At 46.3% G+C, this 10,759-nt stretch overlaps 1 long non-coding RNA gene across 1 annotated transcript; it reads right to left on the reverse strand.

Moving 5' to 3' along the window:
* Positions 1-1,578: 1,578 nt before the first annotated feature.
* On the reverse strand, positions 1,579-6,747 carry LOC133154560 (uncharacterized). The gene is made up of 2 exons (XR_009714490.1): positions 6,045-6,747; positions 1,579-2,068 (listed from the first exon to the last, which is right to left on the reverse strand). It is a non-coding gene; the product is annotated as an uncharacterized LOC133154560 (long non-coding RNA).
* Positions 6,748-10,759: the final 4,012 nt, after the last annotated feature.

Below are 10,759 nucleotides of genomic sequence, written 5' to 3' on the forward strand. Positions count from 1 at the left end.
ACGATTCATCGATACACATCGATTAATCGATATAATCCTCTACGATTTATTGGCATCGATGCTAAACGTTTACGTTTCATATCGATTTATATCGCCGTGTTTGACTTCGGACATTAGACGCGACTTTATTTTTAAATCCAGTTCATTGTTGCTTGCTTCCTCTTTCCGGGAGCAGTGCGCGGCGTTGTGTTGTGAGCAGAGCAGGCACGTGAAAGGGAAGTCGACAACTAGTACGCGGCTCCTGGGCTGGTGCTATGGCTAGTGTCCAAAAAGACGAGGAAATTTGCTCCCCTTTAGGCTTCAAGTCATTCGTTTGGAAGCACTTTGGATTCCAAAGAAAAGATGGCTCAACGGACAAGACACGTGCAGTTTGTAAATCCTGCCATGCGGTGATCAAATATTCAGGGACCACAAATCTCGCCGCACATTTAAAGAAAAAACACGACATCAAAGTTCAGTGTTAAAGTAAGCACTTTGTATACTACAATACTCTTGTCATTTCCTAAATAAAGAGTTTGCAGTACCTTGTTGATTTTGCATATGAATCGTTATAAATCAGGATATTGTTCTATATTTTTTATTTAAAAAAAAAAAAAAAATCGATCGTAGAGCACTGTATCGTGATATATCGTGATTGAATCGCAGCAGGCTTTAAGATACCGGCAAATATCGTATCGTAGTTCTTTGTATCGATATATCGTATCGTGACAAAACCCGCGATTTAGACCCCTAGTATTCAGAGCAGATACCAAGATACCATTGTCATAGTTGTATGGCTCAAATTACCTCATAATATCAGAAAACTCTGCTTCAGCCTGCTCATCTAGGAATCTCTTTTGAACTAAAATTTCCCTTTTAGTCTGTGTTAAGGTTTTCTGTTATGTTAGGTTTTGGATTTTAGCTATTGATCTGACTCCAAATTATGATCAACATTTAACACATAAATTGCTATGTTCTAATCCACACACTGGCGCACCTAGAAATTTTGCGAGTTCGTTCTGTCAAAGAGAAGACCAGTATATCAATCAGACCGAATTTACCAATTGTTTATTCCTGACAAAGCAAGCTAATACAGGCCTGGGTTCCCCGGGCCCCTGACACAAAAACTGGTGTGTTCCTCGAGACCATTAAGGAACAACACATTCTTCCGGGTTGCCCAGTTATAAAGAAACACAATATGAATATTCAAACATGCAAAACAATGTGAGATGATTGGTTGATGACCGTCTCCTCCTCACTGGGTGCTTATGGGCAAGTGCCGATGTTCTGGTGGTTGGGTTTGTCTCGCGCCCGACCACAACGACGAGGTGTGATTCTCACTTTGATGGCTTGTACGTGTCTTGGTCTCGCCTGACCGATGCTTGCACCCTGTGTACACAACACTTAGGAAAAAACATCTTGGTGCAATTGTCTGCACACTTTCTCACTTTCCAGTTCATCAACTGCTTTGCATGAGCACAGCCACTACTGAAGATTAACTTGATGTGATTATATATATGTCTAATTAGCCTTTAAGAAAATATGTTTGCAAGCTGCCAAAATGACAAGAAGGCACAACAATAAATAATAAGAGTCAAGTCAAGTCAAGTCAAGTTTATTTGTATAGCCCTAAATCACAAGCAGTCTCAAAGGGCTTCACATAGACAGAAATTGACAATTATTCTCAAAGCATCCCCTGATCTTAAGCTCCCAAAAGGGCAAGGAAAAACTTAAAAACCCCTAGCAGGGGAAAATGAGAAACCTTGAGAAGGGACCACAGATGGAAGGATCCCCCTTTCAGGATCACCAGGTTGAAATGGATGCAGAGAGGGCACAAATGATACAACATGAAAATCAATTAAATAAAAAGTGGATGTCCATGTCATAGCAGAGGGCTGCCGAAGGAGCCCTCAATTGTCCTGGCAGTGTCTTCGAGGAGGTTGAGCTGCAGTTCCCCCATCCTGAATTGGCCCACGAGAATCCAGATAGCCGCTGTCAGCATGGGTGCCACCTAACCACCTCCCCGGCCGGGGAGGGGGGAGGGAGGGGGTGGAGAGGGAGAGAAAACAAACTCCAGCCGAATCGGCCACTACAGGTTAGTTAAAGGCCATGTCATAGAAATGTGTCTTTAAACGTGTCTTAAATGTTTCTACTGAGGTAGCAGTCCTAATATCCATTGGTAGGGCATTCCAAAGCTCTGGAGCCCGAATAGAAAATGCTCTAGAGCCTGCAGACATTTTCTTGGCCCTCGGTGTCGCTAAAAGGGTAGCGTTTTGCGAACGAAGGTTACGAGACGGAACATAAGGAACAACTAGGTCGACGAGATATGAAGGCGCTAAGCCATGCAGCGATTTATAGGTTAATAGAAGAACCTTGAAGTCACATCTTAAATGGACCGGGAGCCAATGTAAGTTGGCTAGTATTGGGGTAATGTGATCAAATTTTCTTGTCCGAGAGAGCAGCCTTGCAGCGGCATTTTGTACTAACTGTAGACTTTTGATGCGGGATTTAGGAAGACCCGAAAATAGTACATTACAGTAGTCCAGGCGCGACGTGACGAACGCATGTATAATAGTTTCCGCATCACCGGTCGAGAGGATCGAACGAATCTTTGCAATATTACGAAGGTGAAAAAACGCAATTCTGGTTATATTCTTAATGTGCTTTTGAAAGGAGAGAGTTTGGTCAAATATTACCCCGAGATTAGTTACAGTATCGCTTTGAGTGATAGTACGGTTATCTATAGTTATAGCGGTTTCCTTGAATAAGTGTTGATAACGAGTTGGACCAATTATCAACATCTCAGTTTTATCTGGGTTAAGACGAAGGAAGTTGAGAGACATCCATTGCTTGATCTCCGCAAGGCACTTCTCAAGATTACAACAATCCCGCGGACCTGTCATCGATAACGGCATATATAATTGGGTGTCATCCGCATAGCATTGAAAACTAATATTATATTTACGTATTATGTCCCCAAGCGGAATCATATAAATATTAAAAAGAATTGGTCCGAGAACCGATCCCTGTGGGACACCACATGTAACATTATAGAGCTCCGAGGACGCATTGCCATGGACCACTCGGTGCGTCCTGTTTGATAGATAGGAATGGAACCAGCCTAGTGCTGACCCTGAAATACCAACACAACTTTTAAGACGCCCTAATAAAATATCGAAGTCTACAGTGTCGAAGGCAGCACTAAGATCGAGTAGTAACAGTACAGACGAAATGTTTGAATCCATAGCTATGAGGAGATCATTAGTCACTTTAGCAAGTGCTGTCTCAGTGGAATGATTAGCTCTAAAACCAGACTGAAAAGTGTCATATCGATTATTGGCGACCATGTAATCAATAAGCTGCTGCGCTACTACTTTTTCAAGAAGTTTTGCTATGAATGGGAGGTTTGAAACTGGCCTATAATTACTGAGACAGTCCGGGTCAAGATTTGGTCGCTTAAGTAACGGTTTAATGATAGCGGTTTTAAAGGCTGTTGGCACTATCCCAGAGGAGACAGACAGACTGATTATATTTAAGACGGACGGTCTTAAAATTTGAAATAATTCTTTAAGTAGTTTGGCTGGAAGAGGGTCGAGTAAACATGTTGTTTGTTTAGCCGCACTAACCAATTGTGTAAGCCTTTCAAGAGACACGCTTTTAAAAGTTGAGAGGGTTGTTGCATGATCATCAGCGTTGGTAAACGGCGGGCTCGACCGAGCGATTGGAATGGTATTCTTGATCTCATCCCTAATGGATTCAATCTTTTGAGCAAAAAATTTCATGAACTCGTCAGCTGAGTGGAAGGAACTATCGGGGGTCGGCTGGCGCAGAGTCAGCTTTGCCACTGTATCAAATAGGTGTTTCGGATTGTTTTTATTGAGATTAATAACTTGCGAAAAATACTGAGTTTTTGCTAAAATAAGCGCATCTTTATATTTCAGGAGGCTATCCTGCCATGCCTGATGGAAAACCTCGTTTGGTTAGACGCCATCTGCGCTACATAATTGCTTAAGCGTACGCGTTTCATCTGTGAACCACGGAGTAGGCACTCTACGGCGAGTTTTCAGACGTAACGGCGCCACAGAGTCAATGGCATTTAACAATGTCGCATTGAATTCATTTGTAAGATTATCAATAGAGCCGGCGTATGTGAGAAAATTAGTGGTTGCCGGCGACAGTATTTCAGATAGCGCAGTTGCAGTCATGGAGTTGAAATGACGGCTCCTATAATGCTGATTGCTCTCTTGTCTTTGACAAGGAACTAGAATTTCAAACTTTATTAAGTAATGATCAGACAAAACAGTAGTGTATGGCAGTACTGCTATATTTGAGGGTGCAAGTCCTCGGGATAATACCAGATCTATGGTATTTCCATTCTTATGCGTTGCTGCCTGTACAGCTTGCGTAAAACCAAAGGTATCAGTTAAAGTCTGAAACGCCGAAGTAAGTGGCTCTGACGGTAAATTCATGTGGATGTTGAAATCGCCCATGATAATTATATTATACGCATTGGTTACTAGATCAGCCACAAATTCTGAAAATTCATCCAGGAAGCCAGAGTAAGCCCCGGGTGGACGGTAAATAACAACAAGATAAAATGACGGTAAAGCGGTGGATCGGACAATGAGAACCTCAAATGTTTTAAATACGTTGATCGAACGAGGCCTAAAACTAAGCTCGGAATTCGAGATGAGGGCGACACCCCCACCCTTTTTTCGAGGACGCGCCACATGCGAGCCTACAAAATTTGGAGGCGAGGCCTCATTAAGCGGCATCAGTTCATTAGGTTTTAACCAGGTCTCGCAGAGACCAAAAGCGTTTAGATTATGTTCTGTGATGAGATCATTAATGAGAATGGCTTTCGTATGAAGCGATCTAATATTCATAAAACCAAGTTTAAGTGTAATTGGTCGATCCGGGTGCGTATTTATCGAAGGATATTTATACGAAATGCGAGTAAGATTGTGTTCTCTAGGCCTGACATCACCTCTCAAATGTTTGTGAGCGCGGTGGGATGATACGACCGTGGGAATCTGATAGTAAATATTTGTTACACGTGTAGAATTATCTGAAACCGGCACCGTTTCCTCAGCAAAACCGGTCGGGGTCGAGTGATTGGATTTGTCTACTACCCCAGTAGAAAGTGTGTTTATGTGTACTGTAGCACTATTCAAACTATCACGCTCTAGTCTACACAAGTAGCTATGTGCATGCTGGGAGTCTAGCCTAGCGCTAGTTAACTTTATCTTAACAGACTCCAAACCCATCCTGACAGGTGGTCTAATCACCTGTGACCCGGCCTGCTCTAAAGTGACCTGTCATGTGTGGCTCAAACAGTAATCTATATTCCTAGAAAGAGTGAAGGCGCCTTCACGGTTAGGGTGAAGGCCGTCCTTCCTCAGCAGGTCGGGGCGGCCCCAGAAGGAAGGCCAGTTATCTATAAAATACAGTCCCTGCTTCTTACAGAACCCAGCCATCCATCGATTAAGGGAGACTAATCTACTAAGCCTCTCATCAGTGCCTCTCCCAGGCAGGGGGCCAGAGACAAATACTCGATGCCGACTCATCTTTCTAGCGAGATCACAAGTCCTCGCTATGTTTCTCTTTGTGATCTCCGACTGCCTCATCCTAACATCATTGGAGCCGACGTGTATCACTATGTCCTAGTAGCTAGTGTTGATGGAACTACGCTGTTGACTAGACCTATTGCGAGTCAGCTCCCTAAGATTAGCTTCTATGTCGGGTGCTCTGCCCCCAGGAATACACATTGCCGTGGCTGGATTTTTAAGCGTAATATTTCGGGTAATGGAGTCACCTATGACCAAAGTGCGAGGGCCAGTAGACCGAGATGACTTTGGACGGCTATGCGTCTTACCTGGCTCATCGCGATTAGCAAGCCGCTTGGGGCTAATGCTAACTGGGCTAGCGGGCTGACTACAGCCCGCGACTGTATCCGCCACATCTACAGTTATTGCGCAATTCTGCTCTAACTGGCGGACACGTCCCTCTAGCAGGGACAACCTCTCTAAGAGAAGGGTGCAGTTGGTGCACGAAGCCACACAAACCTCTCGATCCGCAGCCATACTTTGTGTCCGATGATCGACGGCAGACAAACGGCCACGAAGCCTCCGCTCTCCCAGGCACTCCAACTGTGAAAAAAAAAGATCGACAGTGTAATAAAAGATTCAAACTTACTTTAGAGTCAGGGAGATGAGTTCCACGCTGGAGAAAACAAAATCGTCCAAGCCTGAAAAGTATTGGGAGTCTGGCTGAGAAGGAAGAGGGCGTCCGAGTAATAATAAATAATAAATAAACAGATAACACAACAAATAAGAGCCAGTGTGCATTCAGACAGTAAAAGTACAGGACGCTACGCAGAACGGGGAAGCGAGTTCAGGATCCTAACAGCCTCGAGTATGAAGCTGTTTGAGAGTCTGGTGGTGCGGGAACGCAGACTTCTGTACATCTTTCCAGAGGGCAGAAGCTCGAACAAAGAGTGAGGGGGGTGACTCACATCACTCACAAGCGTGGTCGCCTTGCGGGTGAGATGGGAGGTGTAAATGTCCTTCAAGGAGGGGAGCAAGGCACCAATAATCTTACCAGCCGTGTTCACTATGCGCTGCAGGGCCTTCAAGTTGTAGTCAGTGCAGCCGCCACCCCAAACAGCAATACAGCTGGAGAGGACGCTCTCAATGGTGCCGCGGTAAAATGTAGTCATGACGGCCGGAGGAGCGCTCGCTCGCCTGAGTTTCCGCAGGAAGTACAGGCGGCGCTGGGCTTTCTTTGCCAGTGATGCGGTGTTGGTGGACCAGGAGAGATCCTCACTGATGTGCACCCCCAGGAACTTGGCGCTGCTCACTCTCCCCACCACAGCACCGTCGATGGTCAGCGGCAGGTGTTGAGTGTGACCCTTCCGGAAGTCCACAACAATCTCCTTGGTTTTGTCGACGTTCAGCAGGAGGTTGTTGTCCCTGCACCACGTGGTCAGAAGGTCAACCTCCAGCCTGTATTGAGTCTCGTCTCCCTTGGTGATGAGACCCACCAGAGTCGTGTCGTCAGCAAACTTCACTATACGGTTGTCGCTGTAGATTGCAGTGCAGTCACGCGTCAGGAGGGTGAAGAGCAGCGGACTGAGCACGCAGCCTTGGGGGGCCCCCGTGCTCAGCGTGATGCTAGCGGAGATTTTGTCGCCAACACGTACTACCTGTGGCCTCTGACAGAGGAAGTCCAGTAGCCAGTTGCAGAGGTAGGTACTGAGGCCCAGCGTGTCAAGTTTGCTGATGAGGCGTTGTGGCACAATGGTGTTGAAGGCAGAACTGAAGTCCACAAACAGCAATCTCACATACGAGTCCCTTCTCTCCAGGTGGTTGAGGGCCGAGTGGAGGGCAGAGCAGATGGCATCCTCAGAGGACCGCTTGGCTCGGTACGCAAACTGGAAGGGGTCAATGGTGGGGGGGAGAACGGATCGGATGTGCTCCATGACAAGCCGCTCAAAGCACTTCATGATGATGGGCGTAAGTGCCACGGGGCGGTAGTCATTGAAGCAGGACGGAGCGGGTTTCTTCGGCACAGGTACGATGGTGGCAGCTTTGAAACACGACGGGACGATGGCCTGCTGCAAGGAAGTGCGAAAGATGTCTGTGAAGACATCCGTCAGCTCACCAGCGCAGTCCTTCAGCGCTCGACCCGGGATGTTGTCAGGGGCCGCCGCCTTACGGATGTTGATAGCGGCAAGCGCCCTCCTCATGCTGTCGGCGGAGAGGCACAGGGGCAGCTCGTGTGAAGGGGGAGTGGCCTTCAGCGGGCAAGTGCTGTTCTGAGCGTCGAAGCGAGCAAAGAAGCGGTTGAGGTCATTGAGCAGACGGACGTCGCCTTCACAGCTCTGCGGCGCGGGCTTGTAATCCGTGATGGTCTGAATGCCCTGCCAAAGGCTCCGTGCGTCCCTGCTGTCCTTGAAGTGGTGTCTGTACGCGTAAGTCCCTGACTTTACCGTACACGTTACACACGTAAGTTCCAAACTTATCTGCCGTATGTATCTTAGCTTTTTGCACAGCTTATTTGATCTGAACGACAGTCTCCTCTAAAATTAATAAATTGATGATGTCACAGAAGCTCACATAATTCCGTAAAAAAATGACAAAATTGAAAGAATGACGAATGGATGAGGTATGACAGTGTATGTGCAAGGATGGAGGAGAATGTTTACAGGAAGGTCACTTGGAGATAAAGACCAGCAGGTGCCAGAGGGAGTCGGCCAAGGACTCGGCCAAAGATGATCGCCAAGGCCGAAAAGACGGGACGGAAGACAACAGCCCCACACACACCGAATCGCCCATAATCAGCACCCACTCCCATTGAATCAAACTCTACTGCGAACTCGCCCCACCCCAACGACTCATCACCCATCAAACTCGCCCCACACCGGCCTGTGCAACTGAATATAAGATGAGAACCTTGAACGTTGCCTTTTCTGAATGGAGACTTTCCCCTCTTGAAGGGCCCAGCGCTGTATTGTACTTTCCTGAAAACAGAGCTTTCTTAACAACAATTGTGATTGAACTCAACCAACCTGTGTAAGTCTAATTTCTGCTTCAGTGTCTTAGCATTTTCCTAAACCTGAAGAAATCAAACGAGCATGCAGTGAGTAAATTGGATAACAGGTGATTGGCAATGGCTTTTGCCGTGAGGCGCAGATAGCACGCTCCCTAAATTGTGGACCAAATCCAACAGTTGGATCATTCTTAATGGCACTTAGGTGCTATTGAACACCAAAACCAAATTCTTCCTTCCATCATTCTTCTGTTTACTGGTTTTCAAAATTTTAGACCAGGTTTTAGCATGTGCTTCCCACCCGTAAGAACCAGCAGGCCAGTTAGAAGCCGTGGTCGCAAATACCCACCCCCAATAAGATTCCTTTTTCTTACATCCTAACGCATCCCCGTACCAATCATAATCATACCAAGCACCTCCTTTGTAACCCCCCAAAGTGAAAGAATTCATGGGAATTAAAACATAACTTACAAACTTATTCGAATCATAACACACGTAGGGTTTGATAAATGTGTCTTTGTGAGAAGTGTCAACATTACATGGGTCCGGCGGCAAAACAAGCATGTTAGATCCACTTACTCCTCTTCTGCTCCTTTGTACGTAATGAGTCGGGACGCCAAGACCAGGAAACGGTAGTTCTGCTGTCGTCGGTGTAGGGCAAATAGCGGTGGAAATTTGTACCAATTCGAGCCATAACAGGGGAGAAATGATAAAGAGAGCAAGAACACAAATACCTAACATTAATAGAGTAAATGAGGGAGGACGGGGTGGGGGTTGCAAAAGGTGATACATCATCATAATAATTATTATTATTATTATTATTATTATTATCAAAAACTTCAAACAATGTCAGCAAAGAACTGCCGTAAGGAGGCGGTCTCGCCTTAATTCTCCTGTTTAACTTGAGAGTGTGAGTGAAAAACCTGCCGCAAGATGTTATAATGCAGGAAAATGCTCACATGGTCCCTTTGCCTTAGGCGACCAAAATGTTATCAATATTGTCAGTCCAAGATAACACTTGCTCGTAACAGTTCAGCCGTTGGGGGTTTGGCACGCCCACTGGTGGAGGGTAAGCACAGTTCTTACCCCTTTTGCAGCTCTGCTGCGTCCGGAAGGAACCTGAAAACGTCTGCTGTGCAGTTTCTGTCTTCAGTGGCTCAGGGTAGACTACCTGGCCACCAAGGAGGAGAGGATTATTCTGCCTTACATGGGTCCGGCGGCAAAACAAGCATGTCAGATCCACTTACTCCTCTTCTGCTCCTTTGTACGTAATGAGTCGGGACGCCAAGACCAGGAAACGGTAGTTCTGCTGTCGTCGGTGTAGGGCAAATAGCGGTGGAAATTTGTACCAATTCGAGCCATAACAGGTGAGAAATGATAAAGAGAGCAAGAACACAAATACCTAACATTAATAGAGTAAATGAGGGATGACGGGGTGGGGGTTGCAAAAGGTGATACATCATCATAATAATTATTATTATTATTATTATTATTATCAAAAACTTCAAACAATGTCAGCAAAGAACTGCCGTAAGGAGGCGGTCTCACCTTAATTCTCCTGTTTAACTTGAGAGTGTGAGTGAAAAACCTGCGGCAAGATGTTATAATGCAGGAAAATGCTCACATGGTCCCTTTGCCTTAGGCGACCAAAATGTTATCAATATCGTCAGTCCAAGATAACACTTGCTCGTAACAGTTCAGCCGTTGGGGGTTTGGCACGCCCACTGGTGTAGGGTAAGCACAGTTCTTACCCCTTTTGCAGCTCTGCTGCGTCCGGAAGGAACCTGAAAACGTCTGCTGTGCAGTTTCTGTCTTCAGTGGCTCAGGGTAGACTACCTGGCCACCAAGGAGGAGAGGATTATTCTGCCTCTTTTTCAATTGGGAGTGGGAACGCTGTCGATGGTGTATCTGGATCTTTGCAGGAATCCTTTACAGGGGCACACTGGGATAGATGATACCACGTGTCTCCTTTGCCGGCCAGCCACAACATGCGCTCCACCACTGCAAAGGGTCAAGTCCAGCGAGGCTCTGTCCACTTTCTCTTCAGGACTTTCAGCGAGACAGTTGGGGTGATTTGGATCTCGGCGGTCCCATCTGGGTCCGCTGCAGTCTGCGCCGCAAACCCGGAACCATAAAACTGGACAATTGGACAAAAGATGTGTGTGTGCGCTTACCACCATCCAGATCACCAACCGGAAGTGTTGAAGCTGGTCCAGGAAAACAGTGACCT

The sequence above is a fragment of the Syngnathus typhle genome, linkage group LG5 (genome assembly GCF_033458585.1).
Source record: "Syngnathus typhle isolate RoL2023-S1 ecotype Sweden linkage group LG5, RoL_Styp_1.0, whole genome shotgun sequence".
NCBI classification, from domain to species: domain Eukaryota; kingdom Metazoa; phylum Chordata; class Actinopteri; order Syngnathiformes; family Syngnathidae; genus Syngnathus; species Syngnathus typhle.